This window comes from Calliphora vicina, chromosome 3 (genome assembly GCF_958450345.1).
Source record: "Calliphora vicina chromosome 3, idCalVici1.1, whole genome shotgun sequence".
Lineage (NCBI taxonomy): Eukaryota > Metazoa > Arthropoda > Insecta > Diptera > Calliphoridae > Calliphora > Calliphora vicina.
This window is the reverse complement of record NC_088782.1, coordinates 130,421,348-130,437,962: the sequence shown is the minus strand read 5'-3', so window position 1 is coordinate 130,437,962 and position 16,615 is coordinate 130,421,348. Positions and strand designations below refer to the sequence as shown.

The following is a 16,615-nucleotide window of genomic DNA, read 5'->3' as shown; positions in this document are numbered from 1 at the left end:
GGACTTTTTTTGGGGGAATTTGACCAGAAAAACACACACAAGTTAGAATTCAACACGGTCATAATGAAAGTAACAACCTGCATTTTGATTAAATTTGACCAGGTTTAAATTCACATACTTGTACATTGAGGTTTTAGTTTTATTTTTTTTTTATTTTGTCTACTTGTGTACAGGTAAATGACCATCCTCTAATGGAGAGAGAACATTTAAAAAATATATATTACACGTGATCAAAAAACATTAATTTAATTAGGTTTTTGTTTTTGGCTGTAACATTCCTTTTCCATTGTGGTCTTTAGTTTTTTTATTAAACTTTATGAGACAATAATGTGACGCGGTATTTTAGAATGAAATTAATTTTTAAAAGTGGAAAATGTTTAAATAATTAATAAAATTAAAATAAAAAAAAGTAAAGAAAATCAGTCTTGCTTGAACTTTTCATAAGTTAGTGTGTTCTAACATTTTGTTTGACTGGTGATAATTGGAAGAAATAAAAAATTGTCCTTTGTTCGTATCTGAAGTGCAATATTAAAAATTATGCTCTATAGACTTTAGAATAACGCTAACGCAAAAACTGTAGTTCTGCATATTGAAAGTGCTAATTATAAGGGTATTTCTAGGGGTATGTTTTCACAAAATATTTCAGTTTCTTCAGAAAAAAGAGTATGTATTTTACTCTACATCTGAAACACTTTGCCGTTTAATTTCATACACAGATAGATATGTATAAACTCTGAAGGAGTCTCATTGGGCCATTCCCGATGAGAATTCAGATAGTTTAAAAAAGGGATGGAAAATTAAAAAAAATTTCAATATGATATTCAAATTGCACTTTTGCATCTATAAAAAGGCAAAGGCCGAACGAAGGCTTTGCAAAGAAAATTATGTTACTGAAGAATTTCTTTAGAAAATACTGTTTACATAATGAGCATAATTTAGATTAGTAAATTTGTCCTGTTATTTAAATAAAATCTTGATAATCGTTTGAAAGTATTAAATGAGTCACAGGAGTACTACGATACTTTTTAAAGTGAAATAGTATCAAAAAAAGTACGATCGTAGCAACTATTCCATCCCTTGAGAAAAGGTACTAATTTTATAACGATGCTTCCGCATCGCTTACCCTCTCCGTTCAAGAAGGCATGATTTTCTATGAGTTCTCACTTAGACGCCTTTTCTTTCTGTCAAATTAGGAAGCGTATTTTTCGAAGTACACAAATGAAATCTTCTTTTCGAAGCTCAATTTGTTACTATTTGTGAAACTAACCAAAATTACAAGTTAAATTTCATCAAAATGTGTAATCATTAATCCTAAATCAACTCAAACTACATAAAATTTTAATTTCCAATTAGAATTTTATGTAATTTGTTTTTAATTTTTAAAATTCTTGATGAAAAGTGCCTTTGAATTTAATGTAAAAGGCTGAACTCACAACACCTGTACACATTTTATTTAGCTTATTTACTTATTTAGAATAATTCAATGTAAATATTTAATTTCGTTATAAATCAACACAGAATTTTTTCAATTTTCCTCTCTTTTTTTTCCATTTAAAGCCAAATCTAATTTCTATAATTTAAATATTCATTACTACATCAATTTATGCATCAAATTGAAAATATTCATTTGGAGTTGGCCCTCCTGCACAGTTAACTCTATACTGCTGCTGCTGCAATGTTGCTGTTAGTACATACACATGTAGTACAATTTACTATTTGTGTGTTTTTAAAAAGTCTGTGTATTTGAAAATAAATTAAAATTGTAATTAGATCCTTTGATACAACAAAAGCGGCTCAATTAAAAAAGAACGCTTTTATATAAATGGCACTTGCAAATAATACCAATTTTATATGGGAATCAACACAAATAATTCCCATACTTTTGGCAAAAAAAAAAAAACGAAAACTATAAATCTGCATGGGATGTTGTGTGTTACCAACATGCATACAATTCTAAAATATAATACATACATACAAGAGACATTTGTACAAATACAATCATAGACTTTATAACCGCATAAGTATATGTATGATTGTGTTTGTTTACATTAAACCAGCAGGTATTTTAAATTAGATAAAATCAAATTAACACACAGCAATTGTAAATTGTCAACGTTACCAGATGGTATGCTAAAACAGAATTAAAAACAACATTTCTATCACGGGATTTATACTTATTACTATACAAAGAACTTAATTTCAAAATAAATACGTTGTTGTAAAAAAAAACAAAAACAAATTAAAGTAACAAATATTACAAGATTCTCTAGAACTCTTTATTTCGATTGAGAACTACATGAAATATATTTCTTATTAATTTAAATGATCTTCCTTCATATACTCGTACTATTGAACATCAATTTTAAAATATTTAGTAAGATTTTTTCGATGTAATCCTTTTTGAGAAACGACTTTACAATTTCAATAGTCTGTCATACCTATATTTATTTAAATCAATTTCATTTCGTTTTTTTTTTTATTATATTCCAGTGTCATTTCATTGCCACTTACACACATGTACTGAATAAAATAAAAATAGTAGTAGAAAAAAAGTACCACTTGCCCTACGGCAGTTAATCTACTATTAATCTTATTGTAAATCCGCCAAGACTTCCTGACATATGAGCCATATTATTCATATACATACTCATACTTTCGTACATTTACAAACTACTATAAACTGCAAGAGTCCGTTCGATTACAGATTTAACAGTGTAGTCGTAAATTTTTACGTAAAGGAGCTTCAAAATTGTTACAACTTGAATAACGTCGTCTGTATTTTTCTTCTTCTTTTTCGACATCGTCGTCTATTACTACTACTCCAATGTACATTTTGCTAAAGCAATAAAATTGAAGCCGTAAGAATAAATGTGATTAAGTTGCGCGCAAAAAATCCAATTTTTATAACTAAACACTAAAAAAAACATTTACGGCCATTTTCACAATGTACGATTAAAAGTTAACGTGAACTTTAACCGCAAATTAGGCTAATATGAATTTCACAATGTACAATTACTTCTTAACTGACACTATTTAACAACAAAGTTGCTGTTAAATATAACAGAATAAATTTCGCCGGTTAGCATCTTAATTGTAAGAAATATAATAAAAGAACATAGAAAAACATTTATATTTTTGTAATATTTATAATTTTTAAAAGTATAAAGCGAAGAAAAGTAAATTTTGCACGGGGTGATCCATATACCACCCGGATATTGCACTTACAAACCAAACAACAAATGTGCACTTTTCCTTGTTGGTTTTCAGTAATTGTTGTTCAGTTTGTTCTGTAAATTTTACAGTTAGGAACCTTAATATTTTTGAGTTTTATAAGTTTTTTTTTATTATACCACTAAGAAAACACAAATTATTGTTTTTTATGCCGTCTTTTAGACAATTTTTTATATTTCAATCTTTCATTACACTATTTTTCGTAAACAAATGTATGCATTATTGCCATACTTTCTACTGAATGCTTTGGTTAAGTAATCAAATGATGGTGAAACGTAAATCGGTAACCGTTGGTTAAATGGTCCCCGTTAAACAAACCGACAGTTAGTTAATTTTCCGGTTAAAATGAAATAATCGTACATTGTGAAAATGGCCGTTATACATATTACACTCATGGTTATACTAATAAGGCCCATTATATTAAAAAACAATTTACAAGTTACCGATTACACATCCAATGTCGGTACGAAAAAGGACTAAACCCGACAGATGACTGGGGAAATTCGGAAATTTTTAAGAAATTATATTAAACGAAAGTCGGATAAAACTCATGCTCTCGGGATTTATATTTAAATCCCAAATCCTGTAATTCGTAAAAATCAATCTCGGTGGACATCTATAGTCAAAAGTCATTACTGACAGACTGGCCTGTTTGCAACCAAGAATATATTTCATTTTCTATGCAAATTATAAAATTGTGACAATAATGTTGGGCAAAAATCAAAATTATATTAAAGTTTGTAAAAAGTAGAAAATTCATAAGAAAAAGGTATTGCATTTATAACTATATCCACAACTGTAGATATGTTTATTTGAAAATTTCCATTTTTATTTGAGTGTTGTTTTTTTTCGTGGGGGCCAAAAAAGCGACGTCTTTTTTTTGGAGAATTAAATGGACTACGTATGTGTATAAAAGATGCTTGACAGGGCAATAATCATAAATTTCTATACAACTACACATATTGATATTCATACAAACACACTAGAGAACAGCAAAAAGATAGTGAAATAACAAGTACTTGAAAAATATGAACTTCTGTACACATTCATTCATACAAACATACATATAAAATATATAAATAAGTATAAGATGAAGAAACAATATTCCATAATCAATAGATAAAATAATATTTATTGACGATTGAGTCTTGCTAGAGAAAGAAGAAAATAATAAGTATGTATTTCCAAATATTTATAAGTGGCCATTATAATGTAGATCAAAAGCGCTCGTATGCCCTTAAAAATAATTTCATTCATAATTAGATAAACTTGCCCAACTGTAGTGTTCATTTGATATTCTGCAATACAACAAAATTTTAATTATTTCTCTGTAAAAAATAGTCAAATTACTTTAAATGTGTAAAGTACTTTTTGTGCTGGTCTTTGCCTATTAACTATTCAAAACTTTATTTGTTTATTTATTTGTGTGCAACCATTATTGTTTGATTTACTTCAAAAGTGTTGAACATTTTCCACTTCTGGGCATTTTTCAAAATATACACTCAAGCACACAAATATTTATGTATGAGCACAATATATGCAACAAACATTCAGAAAATTTTACATAATTTTTCGCTAACCAAAATGCGTGTTTACATTGAAGTGATTACAATATGTATGAACACTAGGGTGGCCCCACAATAAAGTTGTTACTATTTCCAAAAAATATGATAAGAGTAGCTTATTTTTCGAAAAAATATCATGAAATTTTGATGCAAAAGAAAATCCAAGTGTAAACAAATCTGAAGGATTGAGACGTCCGACTTTTAATATTATATATCAAAACTATTTTTTCTTTTAATTGTAAATTGATATGAAGCATACTTTAAGTTTTGATGCGAAAATTACCAACTTTGTTTGACTCCTAATAAACTGATCCATCCTAATGTACACAATTTCGAAATACACATACAAATATCCATACACTCACACAAATGCTAACAACATTCAAATACAGATAGAGTGCACAAACACATCATTTTGGTTTCAAAATAAAATGTATGTTAACACTGTATCAAGGTAAAATTCAACACTCGAACTAAATAAAAATTAAAAAAGTAAGAAAGAATTGCAGGACAAACTTGACCATTCTAATACACTACTAACTCACTGTTCGTTCACAAGTATTATTTTAGTACTATTTTTATTTAAGATTTTGTGATTTTTATAAAAATAATATTTAGGGTTAATTCATAAACGAAAGGTGTGAATTCTACCCATTATTTAGGACTGGTAATGTGATATAAGTTGGCATAAAGTCTATTAGTATAAATTAAAATTCGATATTAATATTAAATTCATTATTGGCTCGAAGTCCAAATATATAAAATTTTAACAAATTTCTTCTACGCTAGAGACCTGTACAGGGTGTGGTTGCAAATCATTATCACTAAATTTTCGGTATATAATCATTGCTAGTTGGCTTTGCAAACTTTCATTACAAATCCATAATACCCATCCCGCTAATGTCGGTATAGGGTGCACACAAATATGTGTATATTTGTCGTACATATCGTCACCTAAAATGCAAAATAACGTAACATGTTTTTTCATAAGTTTACGATATGAAATGGAAACTACTTAAGATATTGAAGCAAAATTTTCAAATCTGGATTACAATGACACTACACTTTATGGCGTGTATCTAACGTTATTTTGAATTGCTGAAATCAAAATTACGTATAATCCATACAAATTTTTATGAAAAACTAAAAATATATTTTTTATTTTAAATAAAATCAGTTATATTTTGTATGTTCTTTTATTTATTTTAATTACTAATTACTACTTATTTGTACACTAACAAAAGTACTTCATTAACCCTCTAACCCGCAAGAGTGCCTCAAGGCATTTACTACATAACATCAATTATCTCAAAAATTAATTATAATTTTAAATTTAACTTTCACTTTAGTTACAGATTTGTTAGTATTTCTCTTGAATGTCGAAATGCATTCTGACTTTTAGTTTTTGTTCTGTCAGCTATTTTGTGAAATTTAGGATACTACCAAAACTAAGGTACAAAGTTACGATATTTTGCATTTTAGGTGACGATATACTGAATTTATTTTATTTACAATGAAACATAAGTATAGTTCTGTTTGTATTCACACATTTGTTATTTATAATGTATAAGTACATGCGAATGTGCGAGTGAGAAATTGCACACTAATGTATGAATACAAAAACCCTATGGACCGACTATCTTTTTTTTTGGTACACGTGGCTATTTGGTTAAAAAATTGTGGTAATATATAATAAATTTTAATTTGTGAAAATATTCATTATCCCAAGAAACCTAAAAATAAATGCGAATAATCGGATAATCGAATAAGTGGTTATTAGGGATAGAATAAAACCTATGTATATATTTATCTGTACAATATAAATCTCCTTTATATAGTTGCTATAAATTATTCCTGCCAAATTGTTATATGTCTTTTTACATACATTCTTTGGTTAATTTTTAATGGGGAATGCAAACATATTACGTATTTACATTTCAATTTGATTATATTTTTCATAATATGTAATTTCACATTCAGATTTTGCTTATTGTACCTACAACAAATAAAAAAATTAAAAATTTCGAAAGAATCTTCATGAAAATGTGTGGTACTCGTAGCTGTTATTGCAACTAAAGTTATCTAACAAAATTAAGCAAATACTGGCATCTCTATTATACATTTATTACTCATTCAAATTTGTATTCTATATTTTTTTCGCTATTAAAATGTGTGGCTTCAACTAGCATTCACGCACAAATAAATGTGCACTCAGTAATCATTAGGATGGCGCAACGTTTATGCGCAACAATTTTAACAATCAGTAGTTCTGAAGGAAGTTTATAATTGTAGAGTAAGAATACTCTACAATTAATATTTTTTAAATTGCCTATACGCAATATTAAAAGCACAAATTGGTGGAAAGTTAAAATAAAAACTTTAGAGAGTTCTAAACAATGTTTGGGAAATATAAGTGTGACCCTAATAGTGCATGAGTATGTCAATATGTAGATTTTAGCCACAAAAATATGCATGAATTAAATTGTATAGAATTATAAGCATACATCCTGTGAATGTGAATTTGTGAGGATATGTGAGTCGACATACACGCATTCGTTGTTAAGCATACAAACATCATGTGCAGTTAGGAATTGTGGTAATGATGCAATTGATTTCTTTGGTTGATTATTAAATTTAGAATTAAAATCAACACATCGAATACTACTGCTTTCTGTAACTACTAGTTTTACTGCCACTACTAACTACAACAACATTAAAACTAAATATTTCTACAATTGCTACTTTATTACAATTGAAAATGAGAGAAACCATTAAATTAAATACACCTACATTATTATATACAAACTCAAATGTGTATTTGAATTGCGGATTGAACAATTTTTCGTAATATTTACTCAAATTATTTGCAGATTTTCGATAATAGAATCTTTTAGTAGTCGTGGTAAAATTTAGCATTGAAATCAGTTTAAACTTTAAGTACATTAGTTTAGAGACTATGTAATGGCCAGGGAAACTGCAATCATGCAAATGCTTTTTCTGTACGTCCGTTTAAGAACATTTTAAGAATTTTGGCATTGTTTTGTTATTTTCATTTTCATATTTTTTTTTTAATTTTTCAACTAATTTTTTTCCATCATTTTTTTATTTAGCTTTTAAATTATTTTTATCAACAAATTTGTTTTCAGTAAAAAAATCGTTTTTAATTTTTTTGGTTTTTACAGCATATTTTCGCGTTCCCTGGTAATGACTTTACTAGCCTAGAATAGTCATCTAACAAAATTTGTCAATGTTAGGTTCTGTTGTCAGCGCGAAAACGCATGGAAATATGATTTCTAAATTTAATTTGGAAAAAATTACTAGTTTATCTTCATAAACGTCAGAAAATGATGGCCTAGACTAAGAGCATTTATGAGCATTTAAGAAAATTGTTAAATTAATTTAAACCCAAATATTTTAACACAAAACTTTCAAACTATTTTTTTTTTTTAACAAACATTAAAGAAAGTTTATGCAACCAATTCAGTTTCAGACAAGTCAGTCGGATGCAAACAATAGTTTTATATATGAAATTACCATAACACTAGATTTCTTTCAATTTATTCGTATTTTGAAGTAAGTATTTTTAAGCAAGTTTTTGTAGTTTTTCGTATCTTATCGGGATTTGCTTTTGTTAATGCCCATTTGATGTTTGTTCTTATCGTTGTTAATGTTATGGCCGTTGTCTTTCTCACATTTGGAAATAATTTAATATGTATCTATAACAATAATGCATATATTAACACCTGACAGTCTACAAGGTAAATTAAATAAATTTCCATGCCTCAAGTTTTCGATCTACACACATTTTACCACCTTTTAACCCCTTCAGTTGTTTGGTTACTAATTCACAATCATAGAAACTACGTATTTCTCACAAACAATAGTGAGAAACACAGATACATTTATACTCCCATACGGACTCACTCACTCACACATTCATACTGACTGACTGACTGATACAAGGTGCAAGTTGTACAAGTGTCATCGATGCATATAACAAGACTTGAAATAAAATTAAATCGTCACAAGATCAAAGCTCCATTTTAAACTCAGTTTAATATATAATTTAACGTTAGCATTGCTAACCCTTTCGTAATTATTATTATTTGTATTTTATTTCGTTTGTGTTCATTTTCACTCAACATTTATTTACGAGCATTTTCCCCAAGCGAACGTTCTTTCGTTTGGTCGTTCTCTGGGTTTCCTTGTTTTTGTGCGTACACATTTTTTTATTTCCTGTGCTGAGTGTTTTTTCCTTGTCATGTTAAATTTTGCGTTTTTTTGTTTCATTTTTATTAAAGGTTATATTAAACCTGCTCTTTTAATTTATGACTATTTCGAAATAAACAATTCTCTTTGTTGTGCAAAAGGGTTTAAAGTTGGAGTTTCCGAAAAGCACAGCTCATTTAATGCTTCAGAGATAGCATGGTGTTTTGGTTTTATGGCCTTCAAAAAAGGGTTAAAAAATGCGTCAAGAAAAATGTTAATTAATTTTAAATTTATTAACATTTTGAAAGTGTTTTTATTTAACTTTGATAACTTAATGTTCGTTCATATTTACAACAGCACCTGTTCTTTAGAACCTCAAACATACATACATTTACTATTGTAAATAATTTAGCTTAATATACGAGTAGTTACTAAAGCATAAAATAATACAATTTGTCATAATAATTTCTTATTTTTATTTCGTCAAATTTACTACAATTTTGTACGCTTTTTATATTTATCCTATTTCACATAGTGTCCCTATTCTTTTTATTTAATTTGTTAAATACTTTTCAAACATTTTATGGTTTTTTGTCAAAGTTAGGAAAATTAAGAATCTCGGTTTGTTTTATAGTAAAGAAAAAGAAAATATCCCATCATTATGCTTCCCCGTCATCACTAACGGTACCGTCTCTAGTTGTACTTTGCATAATATCCACAAACCATCACCACCACTACGGATAAACTTTTTGCACATAATGAGGTTACATATCAACCATTGGCTCTAACCGACCACTAAGCACTACAAAGTAAAATTAAAACAAAAAATGAAATGGTCGGAAAATTGCATTGCAAAAGTGGCTCCCTTTAAGTAAGTAACTGTAGTTTAGTACGTACGAATTTATGTAAGAGATGTGCTATCTGTGTATCCGTTACCCTAGACGACAAAATATAAAAATAAGTTTTTTTAATTGCTTTGAGCAAAAAAAAAAGAATAGCAAAGGCTTGATGATAATATACAACATTGGACTAAATAAATAAGATATAAAAAGTAATAAAAAGATGCAAGCAAACCATAATCGGTCAAGACTGGCCAAGAATTTGTCGCTGGCATATTTGCTATGAGCAGACAGTAGCGGCAAGTTAAATATTTGCAGTTGTAACTGTAGAAGACAAAATCAATAAACTACAAACTATTTAATTTTAAATAATAAAATAAATATTTAATAATTTATTTTTTAAAAACGAAAAAAAAAAAATGGTATATTGTAAAATTATAAAAAAAATTCAGTCGATTTTTATTTATAGTTAAAAGGAGAGTAAAAAACAAAATATTTCATAATTAATAATAAATATTATAAAGTAAATTAAATTTCGAAAAATTTGGTGCTCATAATAATAGATACATTTTTAAAAATTCTTATTAAACAAAAGCTAATAAATTTTATCTTAAAAAAATTAGTTTATTATTAAAGTAAAGCTAGTATCCAGTATATCCACCTTTGTTTTGTAAAACTTTCTCCACTCTTCTGGGCATACTGGATATCAAGTTCTGACACTTCTCCAATGGAATCTCGTACCATATTTTTTGCGTTTTCTCCCATAAATCGTCTTTATTTTTGAAAACTTCCTTCGAAAGCCTTATCTTTAATTCACTCCACAAGTTTTCTATTGGGTTTAAATCAGGGGATTGGCTGGGCCAGCTTAAAACAGGTACGTTATTCTCCAAGAACCAGTTTTTAACTAATCTTGAACTATGTTTTGGGTCGTTGTCCTGCTGGAATGTCCATATTAATGGCATATTTTCCGATGCATATGGAAGCATTACGTTTTCCAATATGTCTCTATACCCACTAGCATTCATGGTATCTTCTATTCGGAATATCGGACCAACACCATTCCATGAAAAGCAACCCCAAACCATTATGTTTCCCCCGCCATGTTTTACCGTCTTTTTTGTAAATTTAACGTGGAATTCTTTTCCTTTTGGTCGGCGTACATTTCTTTGGCAGTCGTTTCCAAACAAATTTATTTTTGTTTCGTCGCTCCATAAAATATTTCTCCATTTTTTTTCGCCTTCACACCCGGACCATTGTAAGTGCTCTTTAGCAAATTCTAATCTTGTCTTGATATTTTTTTGGCGCATTAGTGGCACTTTTCTGGCAATTCTTCCCGGCAATTTAGCTTGTAAAAGACGACGACGAACTGTTTGTGGACTGATTTCGTTACATAGCTCCGCAGAAATAGCTTTCGATGATATGAAAGGGTCTTTTTTAACCATAAGGACGATCCGCCTATCTGTTTCTGGACTGGTTTTCTTTGGTCTACCGCGAGTTTCTCTTTTTTGTTTTTTAGATAAAGCATTTTGGACAAAATGTAAAGATCTTCCTATGCTCTTTGCTATTTCCCGTAATGATTTTCCTTGATTTCTCATCGTTTGAACAATTTTTTTCTCATCTTCGGTACAATGATGATTTCGTCCCATTTTCTTCAAAAGGGTCCTATTTTTTATAAAATTGTTGCTAAAATTTAAATTATACTTACTGTTTCACGTAAATAGGAACAAAAAATTGCACAAAAAAAAATTGTATATAAACAAATTACAAATTACTGATGTGTATCTATTTTTATGAGCAAATAATTTTTTGTAATTCAAATAAATTCGTTTTTAAAAATCAACATGAAAGCAAATAGTTGCCAGATAGAAATTTTAATAATATGATGTATTCTTAACGCTTGCGAGGAAATTTTCAATGTTACCGCCATTTAAATTTTTTCCAATTAGGTGTATCTATTATTTTGAGCAGATGTGTATGTAAATAAGCGTGGCTGTGACATATTGTTTTCATTTGAATATTTTGTATTTAACTCGTAAATTCAGATTTTTAGCAAAAATTAATTTAGACAATGTTCTTCAAATTATCTAAATCTGCGACAGCTTCTCATATTATTTTTTATTTTTTTTAATCCAATATTTTATATTATTTTGCTAGAAAGTCCTTTTCGTCGTACCAAAATAATTCGATGTTGTATCGGAAAAACTTAAAAATGTCTTATATGGTACTAATAGTTCATATTGTTCCTTTGGAGAATATTGGCTTTTATCGTGCGATCTATGTTTGAAATGTTAGCAATAACCACACTTCAAACTCAGGTTCCTCCCTTTTTTCTTATGCCGGTCTGTGTACGTATAAGTAACGAATCTGAAAATTTAATACCATTTAAGGGTTAATGAGCACTAATGCTGCAAGTTGCAAAACTAAAATAAAATTTTCGCCAAAAGGAAACCATATAGAAAGTAAATGTGGTAAATAATAAACTTTGCTTTAAAAAAACATGGCCAAAGAACCATAAATATTTGTAAAAAGTGCTATACAAATTAAAACCAAAAAAGCATAAGTACACAAAATTGTCTACTAATTTGCTTTATAAACTTACTTGGCACTACCATACTCTATTAGTTTCAAAGCTTGATAAAAAATTATTTAATTTAAATTAATGCTCATGTTTTGGCTAAAAAGAAATTTCATTAAAATGGTACGAATCATTAATTATGAGAACTTTATACAATTTAATCAAAAGTTTTTTGTTTAGACAATAAAACAAACTCTATAAAATAAACTGCGAAATATAGAAACAAAAAAAAAACACATTCATTTATTTTTTTGGTTTTTTTTCAGCACACCAGTATTAGTTTTAGTTTACTTTATTTTTTTCCCCTCTTTTTCTTGTTTGTTTTGCTTTTGTTGTTAGTTGTGAATTAAAAAAGCAACAGGACGAACAAAAGTTTTGTTGATATTTGTCACAATTCAATGAGTTATAATAAATCTTATAATTAAACTTTGATTGCTTGGAAAACGAAATTTGATTGGTAACAATAACAAAACAATAATAAACTGTAAATTCTATTGTTGACAAAATAAACTAATCGCACTCGTTCAAACATGTGTAACATTTGTGTAAATGTAATAGTTTTGTATATACATTGTATATATGTATATATATATATATATATACATACATAAACACACACATACACTCATAAACTATATTAATCTGCATTTGAAAAAGTTTAGTATTTTGTTATGTGAGTACAAGTGTATGTTGGTTTTCCTTTTGCTTTATGTTTTGTTGTTGTTGGTAATAGTCCTGTTTGTGTGGTTGCACGTACACAATGTCAATGTTTACAACAAATTGTGTTCATGTTTGTTATGAATGTATTGTGTATTTGTGTAAGTTGAATCAAATTTTTGCAATCGATTGCAACTTTTTTTAATGAAATCACGTACTATAGCACCATAACTTTTCTTCCTCTTCCTCGTTTTTTTTTGTCAAGTTCCAACCTCTCGATTTTATATGAGTTGGTTTTTATTTTATTGTTATATATTTTTGGCAATAAAATGGCGTCACACAAATTATACTTATACATACTACATGTACGTACATAGAAATATGGATCTTTGTGTGAGAGCAACTAATATATTTCCGGCTCTCACACACATACAAACATAACTATTCTATTTAGTCTATAAATATGTATTTCTGTGAGAAAAAAGACCCGAGGGGTGTTCAATAGACAAAAATCAAAAATAAGATTTTAATGAAATTGATATTTTTAATAGACCACTAAATAACTTATTCGTCTAATATTCGTTAATAGTAAAAAGGTCATAATTTAATGATACCAATTTCCTTTTTAGGGACAACTAAAAAATATAGATGTACAATTAAAGAAAAATACCGTTTATTTCGAACATTACGCATTACTCTGTGCAACTTTAAACAAGTTTTTTATTGCAAATTTCAAATGCTAAAATTTTACTAAAATATGTATATGTTAACTAATTTTTATTTTGTTTTACATTAAAAGAGTTTCAAGTATTATTTGAAGTTAAATATTTTTTTACTGAATGCCAAAAGAATACAAAATTTTGATTTTATATTATAAAAAGTCTTGTGAATCGATTTTGTTTTATGTTAATTTTTTAAAGCCACATCCTTTATATATTATAATAAGAAATCATTATATGTTCTTATTGTCCAGAATTAAAAAAATAGTTTTGCTGATACTTATAAATAGTATATTTTAACTCAAGTATTTTATAACCTATACAAACCTTGGTGATATTTGTAACACTAAAATATAATCCACAATGCAGTTTCCAATAATATTTAAAAATGTCCGTATGTCCATCCTTCCTAATATATATATATGGGTTTACATAAACATTCTCACAAATAAAAAGCTTGTTTCTTTTAAATAATAGAAAAGACCTTTTGAATTTGAATTAATTACAATATTAATACTCATAACTTTCATACATATTTTCTCCCAGAATATGGTTTAGCTATAGTCAAAACTCTATTTAATTTTTAGTTTTCAAAAAAACAAACAAAATTAAGAACAGAATTTTGTGTAAAAAAAATTATATATAGTCCAGTGCTTGCTACAATTGAAATGATAATATGTACAACAATGCTCGAATTCAAAAATAATAACCGATGTTCACGACTTTGTAATGAAAATTTTATTCAGAAATTTGAAAGCATCCTTTCGATGCCATTTTTAAAATTTGATCTTCATAAATTTATTGGGTTTATAGCTTGTTTAAGACATAGACGATTGGCAGTTAATCGAATTCTTGCGGCGATTAAAATGAAAATTGACATATTAATAATTTTATTATAATGATAATAACCGAATATTAGGAATCTATTTTATTCAAAATTACATGTTCGGGATATATGGGTCCTTTCACAGATTTTCAAAAAATAATTATATTTTTTCTTAATGGTTAACCAATTTTTTTTCGTCTGGAATAACATATATTTTTGTCCATTCTTTATATGAGAACAAAGCACTGTGTTTCGCCTGCACGTTTGATTTTGAGAATGTTTGTACCCCTTTAAGTAATTTGCCGTTGTTTTTGTCACTTGTCTCCGGTATAGGCCACTGGTTAGAAAGCTTCGAGTATGTATGTATTTCCAACCATTTTCCAAGTTGGTTGTCCAGTTTAGTAATTTATTTTAACTAGTTTTTTTTTTGCTACTTCTAGTTGTTGTTGTTTTGATTGTTTATTTTATTTGTTTTCAGACGGAAAAGGAATGGGGGTTGGAGGATACAAAACATTTTCATTTATTTATTTACTTTTTTTTTAGTATTTTGTTGTTGTTTTATATTTTTGCGGCCATTGTGTAACTAAAGTAATAAAAGTTTTTAGACATCTCCCATGGAGTTCTTCAGTTATTTGTTATTGTTGATATTTCTTGCTGGTGTTTTTTACTCTGCTTCAGTTTCTATTAAGTTGTATGTATTTCAGGAGGATTGATGGGGTGTTCTGGTTTTGGTTTTGTATTTGTATTTTATCCATGAAATTTATGTTGTTTTGATATTTGATAGTCTTACTGGTGTAGATAAATGTCGAATGAAGGCATACAATTTAGTGTTGTTTGTATTTATATACAGTTGGACATTACTATTATTTTTATGATTTTTGTTATCAGATTCAAAAAAGGACATGCATAAAAATTGCTACTACATTAAGATAAAAATGTAATGAAATTTTATAAAATATTGTAAGCTATATATTAAGGGATACCAATGAGTCATCATCCTTAAATAGTGAAATAACTTTTGAAATAAAATAGCAACGATATAAGAGTGTGTGGTAAAAAAAGAGATCTCATACTTTTTAAAGAAACAATTGCATAAACCATAATTGTCTTATTATGCAAATTCATCGTTGTGTACGATTTTAATAATACAAATTCCATATCTTTGAAAATTGCAAAATTGCCTATGCTTAAAGATCTATAATATAAATTTATATGTATTAGCAACATGTAAAAAAACATGCATGTTTCGTCTTTATGAGTATGTTCCATTTTAAGCCATTGATGATAATATGAGAACAATAAAGAAAACCTTTGTTAAGCATCTAACAACTGCAATACAAAGACTAATGCCAATATTGACTAAATAGAGACATTTAAGCTTCCGGAAAATTGTATGTCTTTTGTTTTTCCTCCATTCTTCAACTCCCCAATGACTTATGGACTCTTGTCGTTGGTATTGTTTATTTTCTGTGTTTTTATTTTTTGCCAAACTGCAGAAAGAGACTTTTAGCTAAATCAAGGTAGCAAAACTATGTAACAAGGAATGAACGGACCAACAAACATACACAGTCAATGATGAAAATTGCTACTTGGCTTTGGTATGATTTTACAAAAGACCAAAAAAAAAAGTTTAGAAAAAAGGATGATAAAAAGTAGGCATACTCTTCTATGTATATATTCCGACTCTCTTTCATTCTCTCTCTTGCTCAATCTCACTCTATGTTAGTTAAAGTATAATGAAACACCTTTCTTAGCTCGGAGGATAGTAGTAGAATGCCTGTGTATAGAATCATAATATAGAATCATTCTAAACGTCATCATCAGCAGCAGACAAACAGAGTGTTATGAAAGCACGTAGCATGGCTAGAGGACAATACCAAGTTGTTAATCCACCAAACGAAACTATCAAACATATACGACTTTACTTAGTTAGTACACAAGTAGTTACTCGTACAAACTAGTTAAAGTTATTGTTTCTATCTTGTTACAACTAC

The 16,615-nt window shown here is 28.1% G+C and overlaps 1 long non-coding RNA gene across 1 annotated transcript in view; it reads left to right on the top strand.

Moving 5' to 3' along the window:
- Positions 1-16,615, top strand: part of LOC135955005 (uncharacterized) — a 279,045-nt gene that overhangs the window by 233,362 nt on the left and 29,068 nt on the right. The gene's annotated exons all lie outside the window — the stretch shown is intronic.